The sequence below is a fragment of the Musca autumnalis genome, unplaced genomic scaffold, assembly GCF_047663935.1.
Source record: "Musca autumnalis isolate F117 unplaced genomic scaffold, ASM4766393v1 scaffold_4, whole genome shotgun sequence".
Lineage (NCBI taxonomy): Eukaryota > Metazoa > Arthropoda > Insecta > Diptera > Muscidae > Musca > Musca autumnalis.
Window position 1 is genome coordinate 207,990,988 of NW_027411977.1, and position 12,118 is coordinate 208,003,105.

Sequence of the window (12,118 nt, forward strand, 5' to 3'; positions counted from 1 at the left end):
GACGTAAAGCATGAGTTTGGTTGCGCATTCGTAGTTAGTCGGAGGCTAAAACATCTGGTATCAAGCTTCACCCCAGTGAATGAAAGACTTGCTGCAATTCGAATAAAAGCTAAATTCATTTCATTTCATTTTTATTTACTTAATAATGCAAAAGCTGAAGGCAGCCAAATAATTAATAATAATTAATAATTAATTAAATTCTTCAACATTAGCTTTATTTGCGCTCATGCTCCCACTGAAGGAAAGGACGAGCAGACCAAAGATATATTTTACGAGCGCTTAGAAGACACATATGACCGTTGCCCTGCCCATGACATTAAAATTATTCTAGACGATTTTAATGCCAAAATTGGAAAGGAGAATATCTTTGGCCCAACAGTCGGGAAATTCAGTCACCACAGTGAAACATCTGATAATGTTATGAGGCTGATAAACTTTGCAGCTGCAAAAAACATGGTAGTTAGCAGTACCAGATCATCTCGATATTCATAAGGACACCTGGCTGTCTCCAGATCAGAAAACAAGAAATCAAATTGATCATGTTGTGATAGATGGAAGACATTCATCGAGCGTGTTGGATGTACGATCGTTCCGAGGCGCAAACATTGATTCGGACCACTACCTTGTTGCAGCAAAGGTACGCACCCGCTTAAACGTAGCAAACCAAATACGAACAGACACAACACGAAAGTTAGTTGTGATTGCAGTTAGGTAAGCTGCAATCACAACAGATAGCCACAGCATATTCCACTCAACTACCCCAATTGCTTAATCAAAGCACTCATCATCCCGATAAAATATCAGCGCAATGGCAAAGCATTGCCACTCCATGCAAACAGCCGCAAAATCCATACTTGGATACCAGAGACCTCCACCAAGGAATCCATGGTATGATCAGGAGTGGCGTGCTGCCACCGAAGAGAAAAATGCGGCATATAGGCCTACTTTACACTCCGTAGCAACGCGTAGCGCACGAGAGAGATACAGCAAGAAAAGGAGATAGGAGAAACGTCAAAATGAAGTTCGAAAATTCTACCAAAGAGTCAAGCATCAAACTGATGGCTTTGATACAGGCACATCCTCCTGTAGAGACCAGCAAGGTAATTTGGTAACTGATACAGATAGTGTACTCAGGATATGGAAAGAACATTCAAAACTGTTGGTATCCAATAGCAGCGAAGACAACGAAGATACCACATTCCCAATCCCAGAAGATGGTATTGAATTTACACCGCCCATCCAAGATGAGCTAAAGACAGCAATAAATCGGCAGCAGGAGCCGATGGCTTACCAGCCGAGCTGTTCAAAACCGGACGTAAGGTGTATTCATCAGCTAGTTAGCACCATCTGGTAGGAAGAACGAGTACCCGTCGATTGGAACCTGAGTATCATGTGCCCCGTCCACAAGAAGGGAGATAAGACTGTATGCTCTAACTATTGGGGCATAAGTCTACTCCCTATTGCCTACAAGATCGTGTCAGGGATATTGTGCGAACGACTAAAGCCTATGGTCAACGAGATAATTGGACCATACCAATGCGGCTTTAGACCTGGCAAGTCCACCATTGACCAGAAATTTACTCTGCGGCAAATCCTGGAGAAGACCCAAGAGATGCAGATCGACACCTACCACTTTTTGTCGATTATAAAGCAGCCTTCGACAGCCCGTTCAAAGGTATTCCAAGCCATGTCTGAATTTGGTATCCCCGCAAAGCTCATCCGGCTTTGTAAAATGACTTTAACTGACACGAGGTCCTCAGTTAAAATAGGAAAAAAACCACTCCGAAGATTTTGGTACCAAAAGAGGTTTCAGACAAGGAGACAGCCTTTCGTGTGACCTCATCAACATCCTGCTAGAAAAGGTTATACGAGAGGCAAACGTCAAAAGAAGTGGCACAATCTACACCAATAGTCAGATGTTACTTGCTTATGCTGATGATATAGACATCATGGGCCGATCAGTAAAAGAAGTAACTGATACCTTTATGAAGGTCGCAGGAGAATCTGCTAAAGTGGGTCTGGCGGTAAACGGTCAGAAGACCAAGTTGATGGTGTCGACGCGCAATGCGTCCATTGACCGACTATCGAAGTTGGTTCCTATAATATTGAGGTAGTAAAAGACTTCGTCTACCTCGGCACCTCCGTAAACACAACAAACGACATCAGTTGTGAAATAAAAAGAAGAATTATGTTGGCCAACATATGCAATTTTGGCTTAAGTAAGCAGTTTAAAAACAAGGCCACATCTCGTCAAACAAAAATAACGCTCTATAAAACACTGATACTACCCTTGCTAATGTATGGCTCCGAAGCCTGGATACTTGCGCAAGCAGACATGGCAATGCTTGGTGTGTTTGAGAGAAAAATTCTTCGAAAGATCTACGAACCAATCTGCATTGACGGTCAATATCGACGTCGCATGAACCACTAGCTGTATCTGCTATACAACGACATCAATATTGTTAAACGTATCGAGATGCAGCGATTGCGTTGGCTAGGCCATATCATAAGAGTGAGCGATGATGAACCCGCTAAAAAGGCGTTTAAATACGGACTGCTTGGCGGTGCACGCAGAATTGGCAGGCCAAGGAATATATGGCGCAAACAAGTGGATGATGAGATGAAAAGGCGCGGTATTCCAGAGTGCGAAGCAACAAAATGTTCTGTAATGGGCCAGCTAAGTAAGTAAGTTTTATTCTTCTAAAAATCCTCGTTTATTGGTGTCTTTTAAAGTCTTTTAAAAAATTCTAAAAAAATTCACCTTTATTCTTCTGAAGGTCCTTGAACTATGTTCTTTAAAAATACCACTTTTATTCGTCTGAGAGTCTTGAAAACATAATCTTAAAAAACCCAAATTTATTGGTATAAGAGTCCTTATTCTCTAGAAACATGTTTCTGAGGGCCTTTGAAAAAATATTCCTAAAAAATCAAGGTTTATTGATTGAGGGTCCTTGAAAAAAATTCACTTTTATTGGCCTGAGGGTCCGTGAAAAAATATTCTTAAAAACACGTTTATTGTTTAAAACCCATAATTTGAAGATCCACATTTATTGGTCTTATGACCCTTCAATAACTTCAATACTCAATTTTCAATATACATAAGTCTTCCATCACAGCCATTGTTTATGCATAAATCAATTAAAAATATACGTTTGATATTTTGTATTTTAATTTCCAAAAAACTTTGTCACGCATAAAATATAGATATTACCTTAAGAATTTTTAATGGTGCAACAAATCAAATAAAAAACGAACATAATGAAATTGTAATTTTTTTCTTTATATTTTAAAATTCCAACAAAATGTCCTTCCAACGATATTTTGTGTGTGCATGTGCAATTGCAGTTGTATGTGTGTGCATGACACACACATCTTGGGCATGCATGGATGCATGTTTCAGTCTACTAATGTATACTTTTTGGACATGTATATCGTACATACTCTTGTAAGTATGTATGTAAGCAGTAAATAAGATGACCTCATGAATTTCTAACACAAAAAATAACTGCTATTGTTTTCCCTTCATAAAGTGCACAAAGAGTTGAAAACAAACACACACGCACATAAATAATAATAGAAATGTTTTATAAAAACAGAACGAGAGGAATAATAAAAAGAAAATATGAAATTTTATGAAACTAGTTGATGCTGCTAGAAACACAATGTTAGCTTGTAATGGGTAGGTGGCAATGAAGGATAACTTGTATTGTACCGCAATTCCTTTGGTATAGACCTCATTAAGAGTTCAAAAATATTGTAAGTCATCATTGCAGTGTTAAGCTTAGTTAAGGCAAAACTACTCTGGTTGGTCATGGCAGCAGACCCACCTCTGCTGCAATAGATGAAGGATTGTATTCACACTATACTTGTTTATGGCATCTGGGACTGCATTTGTGTGAATGCTTTCAAACCTGTTTGACTAGGCTCGCTGATCTAGAGGTCCTCTCTTGAGGTCTCTCTCTCTCTCTCTTCCTCTAGATGATGGAGGAGCTATCTGTCGTGCTTGGGGGGCGTCCTTTCCACCATATACAGATTATTATGGTTCTCATGGTAACAACCAGCACGTATTGCAACGAGACCATACCATTGTGTTGCTCTACTGGAAGAATTTTTGTCTCCTCATGTGGATGGTCCACTGAAGATGTGAGAAGTCAACCTGCTGCATTTCTCAGAGTGGCTTTCTGACAGGTTTGAATATTTTTCCAAAGCGTTTCACTTATATTCATCGACCACACTGACAACGCATAGCTTACCGCAGATCGCTTTATATGTGGTCAACAAAGTTGGTTGGTAGGGCTTTGGTTGCCCTCCCCAGACTTGTGGACCTTATTCCTACATAAGTTTGTCGCAAATATGTAGCAGTGACTTGCAAAGTCGATGTGAACGTACTATCGAAAATGACCCATACAATTTTGGGGTAGTTAGTGGTCGGAATCCTGTTGCCATCGACAAGGACATTCCGTTCAGTGCAAATATCTGCAGTCCATGTGCTGAACAGAGTGGACTCCAATTTAGTAGCGGCTATTTGCATATTCCTTCCTTAGGAAAGGTGGCGAGATCAGTCAAATAGAAGCTCAGCTTTCCACAAATGACATCAGGGAAGATATCCGATGCCATCTACAAGGTATGGAATCCAGAAAAGGTAGAGGCTAAGCACTTGCGGAGATATCACCCCACCTAGGGGAACAAGAACCGTAGAGGGAAACAGAGCTACTGGTTTTGGACTTCTTTTTCCTGAATTCTACATACAATTTGCGTCCACACATATATTTGATTATCCAAAGTTTCAAACTTGGCCAAAGGGTTTTCTGCTCGATGACCTCAAACAGCATGGAGTGCTTGATAGTATCAAAGGCTTTTGATCACAGTTTACCGCACGGCATGCTTTGGATGAGTTCTGCACTAATTTGTGTAGAGATGGCTTGTAGCGCTGTTGCCGTGCTGTGCTGTTTGCGGAGCTCATGCTGATGATCGAGAGGACTAAAGCCTCATGGGTTTTTGCTCCGGCAACAAATGCAAAATCTTTCTGCACGATTCACGTTTACTTTTACTTTACTTTTATTTATTTATTTCAGTCTTAAGAATATTATAAAAGTATTCCTTACAGACTATGCCTGAATATATTAAGTGCTTGCACATTTGGATAGGACCCCACCCAGGCATATCGGCAGGGATCTTAATGATCAAGAAAGAGAGGTCCAACGTTCCAAGAGATAACCCCCAGATCAACATTCCTATCAAGCAAGTTTAAATACGGATAATATTCATACGGATATATTCCCATATGACACCGAGCAAAACGTCTGCCCAGCATGCGGCGCAGGCCCGCGCGTCTCACACGACATATTTTGAATTTTGCTGCCAAACCTACTCAATTAACTCCAGCAGATCTGTGGTTACATTTCATCGAAACATCCACATTCCTAGGACTGGAAATTAGCCCATAGCCAGATTAAGCAGAAAAAGTAACAAAAAAAGTTAAGTTCGGCCGGGCCGAACTTTCTATACCCTCCACCATAGATGGAACATTTTTCGACCAGAACTATATCCTGATCAAGAATATGTATACTTTATAGAGTCGGGCGTTACAAACAGAAAAATAAACTGAACATACCCTCCATACTATGGTGGAGGGTATAAAAACGAACCTACAAAAATTTAAAAGCGTTAAGTTCGGCCGGGCCGAACTTTTAATACCATCTACCATGAAATACTCTGAGCTAATATGGAATTATTATTTGGAATTATTATTATTTCTTTCTATTGCGAAAGTACCTATACCAAAATTTTAGGTGGAGACGTGACTTGACCACTAGAAACCCTAAAAGACAAATTATAGCTAATTCGGCCAGAAAATGTAGCTAAAAACTTCAAAATACCGGAAATCGGGCGGTACTACTATATGGGGGCTAATTCTGGAGGCTAATTCTGGGGGCTAATTCGGCCAGAACATGTAGCTAAAACTTCAACATACCGGAAATCGGGCGGTACCGCTTTATAGGGTCTATAAAAAAAACGTGGACCTATAACCATAATTTCTGGTGGAGAAGTTTATTGGTCACTGAGAACCTAAATGCTAAATTATAGCTAATCCGGCCAGAAAGTGTAGCTAAAAACGTCAAAATATCTCAAATCGGGAGGTACCGCTCCATGGGGCCTGTGCCAAAACGTAGACCTATGACCATAATTTTTGGTGGAGAAGTTTTTTGGTGGAGAAGCATTTAGAACCCTAAATGCCAATATTACAGCTAATTCGGCCAGAACATGTAGCTAAACACTTCAAAATACCAGAAATCGCACGGTACCGCTATATGGGGGCTATAAGAAAACGTGGACCTATGTCCATAATTTTTGGTGCAAAAGTTTCTTGATTACTGGGAACCCTGAATATAAAATTATACCCAATTCGGTCTGAAAATGTGGCTTAAAACGTCGAAATATCTGAAATCGGGCGGTACCGTTATATGTGGGTTATACCAAAATGTGGACCGATATAGCCCATCTTCGAACTTGATCTAAGTTCAAACCAAAAGCACATGTTTACAAAGTTTTAGCCTTGTAGCTCGACTCGTTCGGAAAATTACAACAGACGGACGGACAGACATACGGACGGGCAGACGCATGGACATCACTAAATTGACTTAGAATTTTCCGATCAAGAATATATATAATTTATAGGGTCGCAAATGATTATTTCGAAGAGTTACAAGCGGAATGACAAACTTAATATACACTTCATATTATGGTGGAGTTGTACCAAAGGCTCACAAACTGCGTATACTTAATATCACACGTTACATTTCATGATGTTACTCATACGTTTTGGAACTAGTACAAGGAACTAGGAACTTGATTACCCAACTCTAGTATACGAATATAGATACTGTTACAACAACAACCCCAGTGCGTATGATTGTTATTATAATCTTTCTAATTAATAACAATCATACGCAATGGGGTTACAATGCCGTCGAATCAAATAATTCCGAGCAAAATCTGTTGATAGCGTTCTATGAGCTCCCAGCAAAAAGTTTGCCTCCAAAGAGGCAGTTAAATCATATGTACAAGTGATCTGGAAGTGCATCAAATTATGCATTTTCACTCATGATTTTTACAAGAGCGTGACTACGGAAAGAGGCACTCCATTGCACTGCATTTTAACTGACCCTTTGGCACTGCATTTTAACTGACCCTTTGGCACTGCATTTTAACTGACCCTCTGGCACTGCATTTTAACTGACCCTTTGGTGGGTTGTCTTCCCATCACCAATTAAGTTTTCGACATGTACTCCAACAGCACTCCATTCGGAAATTTTCTTCTCGTGAGTTACCGGAAAAATGTTCACAAATTAAATATAATTTAGTTTGTATTAACAAATGTTTGGAAATGTTAACACGCTTATCTATTTTTGTAAAATGTATACCGCTGCCTGTAGAGATGTACAAACTGATTTATGTACATGTAGGGATCTCTAACAACTGCTAATAAAATGTAGCGAACGGAGTGCCTTTTTCACGACTCCGTTTGGACTGCATCCGGATGCTGTTAAATTGTGAGGAGTTGGAGTGCCTTTTTCACGACTCCGCTGAACTGCATCTGGATGTTTTTAGAATGTGACAAGTGGATGTGATTCTTTGGATTGCATCCAAATGCGGTTAAAATGTGAGGACTGGAGTGTCTTTTTCAGGACTCCGGTTGAACTGCATCAAAACATGCAGTGACAGAACTAGTCCACATTGCACTACTTCCAATTTATTTTGCTGGGCTATTATTCCAATTGTTTCGCAGACATCATCCGGGCAGTCTCTTAAACAGACTGTTATGATGACTTTGAGGCCCGTGAATATAGAGCGTACTAAGAATAAACTTGTGTACGTCTGTGTTGATAACTCAGATCTCCTCAAAGAGATCAATGATATATATTTTTTATGAGAATCGCCTTCTAGAGATGCTCCGTACCCAGATAGCTCCCTTCTCTGTGCTTTGAATAATTCTTTCAATATATTTATGAATGCTTTGAAGTCGATTGCTAGTTTAGATGACAATAGTTCAGTTCTTATGACCTCAATACACTCTTCCGAGAGATAATTTAATTTTACTTTTTCGCAAACTTGAGACTAAGTCGTTTGTTCCCTAGTCAAAAGGTTGAGAATATAACCAGAACTGTGCAACGGAAAAGCTATGGTGAAACTTGATCGGTCGAAGGCTTTTGATAACGTCTACCAATTCAAATAATTCGAAAATTCTATCGAACAAATGAAGAATTGTACGAAAATATGGAAACTATATTATGATTCTTCCCACCAATGCTAGCATATAATGGAACTCTCAAAAACTTCAAAGTATAGCCATACAAATAATAATGCCGCCATCAGACCATCTGCTTTTTCACATGTATGTTGTCACTTTGGGTATACTAATATACAGACCAGCTGATGTCATAAACGTGAAAAAGCAGATGGTCTGATGGCGACTTAAGAAAGTAACAGTCTCGGCACAGCTGTATACACAAAGAATAGTATCAAACACAACACTTCTGACGCCTATAGAAGTTTATTGAGTTTTTGGGCCAATGTCTCAGGAAGTATGGAATTGCCCTCGAATGAAATTGTACCCTTTTAACCAGGGTCACATACAAAACATGTTGTCAAAAATTTAAAAACGTTCCCAGACGAGTCCTTTATCTGTCCCCTTTCTATACTTTACATGGGAGGTACCAGAAACAGTGATCGATATTCGGACATAATTCGAGGCTGTGAGAAATAATACGATGTACAACGTTTGGACTAAATCAGTTTCTTGCATCGAGGGTTATCTTACATACTACTCAATTTAGTTGGGATACGCAGGCTTTTTTTTGAAGATTTTGGGCCATTATCTTAGGATGTATGGACTTACCCCTTTGGAAAAATTCAAAACGACCTAACGAGCTTTTAAACTACACTTTTCCCAAATTTTGTGTGGGAGGTACCCGAAGGACGGAATTGTTTCTCGCTTCGAGGGTTATCTTATATACTACTCAATTTAGTTGGTATAGGCAGGCTTTTTTTTTTTGAAGATTTTGGGCCATTATCTTAGGAAGTATGGACTTGCCCCTTTGGAAAAATTCAAAAGGAGGTACGCGAAGGACGGAGTACATCACTAGATGATACATCACAAACTGATACATCACTAGATGAAATAATACGATGTGCAAAGTTTGGATCAATCAGAAACTCCCTAGGAGAGTTTTCTTCCGTACTTGTTATTTTTGTTGGAGCCGTCAAGGTTACTTGGATCTTTTAGGCCATTATCATGGGAAGTATGGACTTGCGCAAGAAAAAATGGTACCGTTATAAAGGGAGCCGCAAGGACAACCTACTAAAAAAATTTCAGAACGATCCGAGGGGTGCCCCTAAAATTCATTTTACCCGAATTTTGTGTGGGAAGTACCCGAAGGAGTGAAATTTGAACTTTTGTGGCCTATCTTCGAACTTAAACTAAGTTTGGTCAAAACATTACGATACCCAAAATTCGGTTCGAATCGGTTTACGATACCCAAAATTTGGTTCGAATCGGTTGATCCGTTCGAGAGTTATCGTGCGCACCAGCCAGACGGACAGACATGGCTAAATCGACTCCAAATTGTCTGAAACGAATTTCGTCCAAACATACTTGGGGTCTATAACGGTTATTTCGATGAGACACATGTTTGGTTGTACCAAAATATATATACCCTTTCTAGCCTAAAGGCTGAGGGTATTTGTTTTTGCATTTGACGCGTTTGTTGGTAGTCACTAAATTCTCCGACAATTCAACATCAAGAATACGTCCTTTTTCCCCAAGCAACAAGTTCCCTCATTGGAAAATGGTTTAGACTACGAGGAGATAGGAAATAACTCCCACAGAATTTGATTTAGAATGAGTGAATGTGGGTGAAGATAAAATTCTCATCTTCCACACATTCAAAATAGGGCTGATTTAATTTTGCTTATTTTATAAAAATCGTTTTCCTAAAGAAGACATTCCGGAAGTCTTCTAAAAAGTCTTCTTACATTATCATACTTTCAAAAGGTAAATTTCTTTCAACCATAGAAAACTTTTTATACGTATTCTTCTCACAATAAGACCTTTTAAGGCCCTTTTCAAACAAAGACGCTCATTAAAAAGTCTTCCTCCCTTAAAAAGGTTTGCTTCTTTAAAAATACTTCTTTCCTATGTATGACTTATTTTAGCTAAATTTTTGACCGAATCGGCTATTTATTGGTGCCGTCAAGATTTCTTGAAGCTTTTAGAACTTTCGAACTTAAACTAAGTTTGGACAAAATATTATCAATGCCAAATTTTGAACCCGATCTGCTGCTTCGTTCGAGAGCTATCGTGTGCATTAGCCAGACAGACAATCGACTCCAAATTGTATGAAACTGATTTCGTTCATACATACCTGGGGTCAAAAACCATTATTTCGATAAAGCAAATTTTTGGTCGTAGCCTAAGGGCAGAAGGTCGGAACACAACGGAATAGCACCAGACATATAAATATGAAACATTTTCCAACCAATTAAGATGAACGGGAGTGTATGTATGCATCCCTGTTGTTTCAGGAATTTAGAAATAGGAAGTTTAAGCCCCTAGACAGCTCAAATTATCGCATAAACTACCTCCAAGTCATCACCTCAAAACGCTATTTGAGATAAAGAGATAGAGAGAGAATGAAAAGACCAAAGATACCCATATCAAACAGCCCAACATTGCATTGTAAAAACTGTTCTCAAGACGGTGGCGGAGAACACCATCTGCCAACGGAAAGGAAAGTGGATTTAGTCCAGTCTCAAAGACTGAAATTTTCAGAGTATATCACTCACTACATGGCCTAAAAGTAACATAGGCTATAAAAAGTTTTAAAATTCCGCGTTGATCCGGAGATATAGCATCAGAATCGGATGCACCCCCAAAAAAATTAGGTTTTGTATTTCAATATCTATAGAACGGTCACAGATCCACATATTTGGAATGTGTGACGGAATTTGGCCTAAAAATAAATGTGTCAATAAATGTGCCGTATATATTTTCGGCCTATTTCATATATTTTATGCACCAAACACGCTGTGTATGTTCAACGTCAATGAAATTTGGAATGTGTGACGGTATTGGGTCTACAAATAAATTTGCAAAATTGTATTGAAATTGGTTCAGATTTGGATATAGCTCCCATATATATTTGGTCGGGGTAGCGAAGCGCACCGGGTTCAGCTAGTAAAATATAAGGGTGAGACTATCTTAGGACCATGGATCTTCCAGGCGAATATCGATTTTCGAGTGATTAACATTTCTCCATGAAAATAAAAACGCCAACAAATTTAGATTGGGATAGCTGAGCTATGTATGTATCTGGGATACAATTGTTATATCTCCGTTGCTTGGCCACCTACGCCAGTTGAGAAAGTGAGATGGTTTACTTTTATTGACATGCTTTTCTTTTGGATTAGCCTAATATATTTGCATTCGATTAACAATTTGAATATTCCCCCAACAGAAGCTATTTGTCCATTCTGGCACCCATCTCGTGACGATCGATCACAATTGCGGCCTATAGCGAGAATACAAGGTATAGATGGACAGACGGCTGACACAAAATGCCAGATCGCCTCAACTACTCGAGGTATATATAAAGAAGGTTCTACTTTTGAGCCAACACCAACTTACTTACTGTTTCCACAGTAATCTTGCATTTTTAACATAACTTATATTCGATAGATATCAATAATATTTAAATATTATTTTAATATTCCTCATTCTAAATTTTCATTTTTTTAAGTCGCAGTAACTTCTGCTGAAATTGTCTGCATTGGAAAAAATCCATTTTTTACCTGTAAAACACATCTAATACACGAAATACATTTGCGTGATTGCTATTGACTTTGAATAATAAAAATATGTCACTTTGTGTGTAACTTTAATCTAAATATAGAATGGTCAACAATATGTAGACGGTCAAATAAACTTTGTTATAAATTGTTGTTAAAGGTTATTGTAAGTAAATTACAATAAATCCCACGAGAAACATAAATCAAAAAAATATGTCAGTTTATTTTTAAATTCAAGTGAAGAGAGTACAGGCGGCACAATACCAATTGG

The 12,118-nt window shown here is 38.8% G+C and overlaps 1 protein-coding gene across 12 annotated transcripts in view; it reads right to left on the minus strand.

The window, feature by feature from the left end:
* Positions 1–12,118, minus strand: part of Srpk79D (Serine-arginine protein kinase at 79D) — a 91,499-nt gene that overhangs the window by 37,727 nt on the left and 41,654 nt on the right. The window lies entirely within an intron of this gene.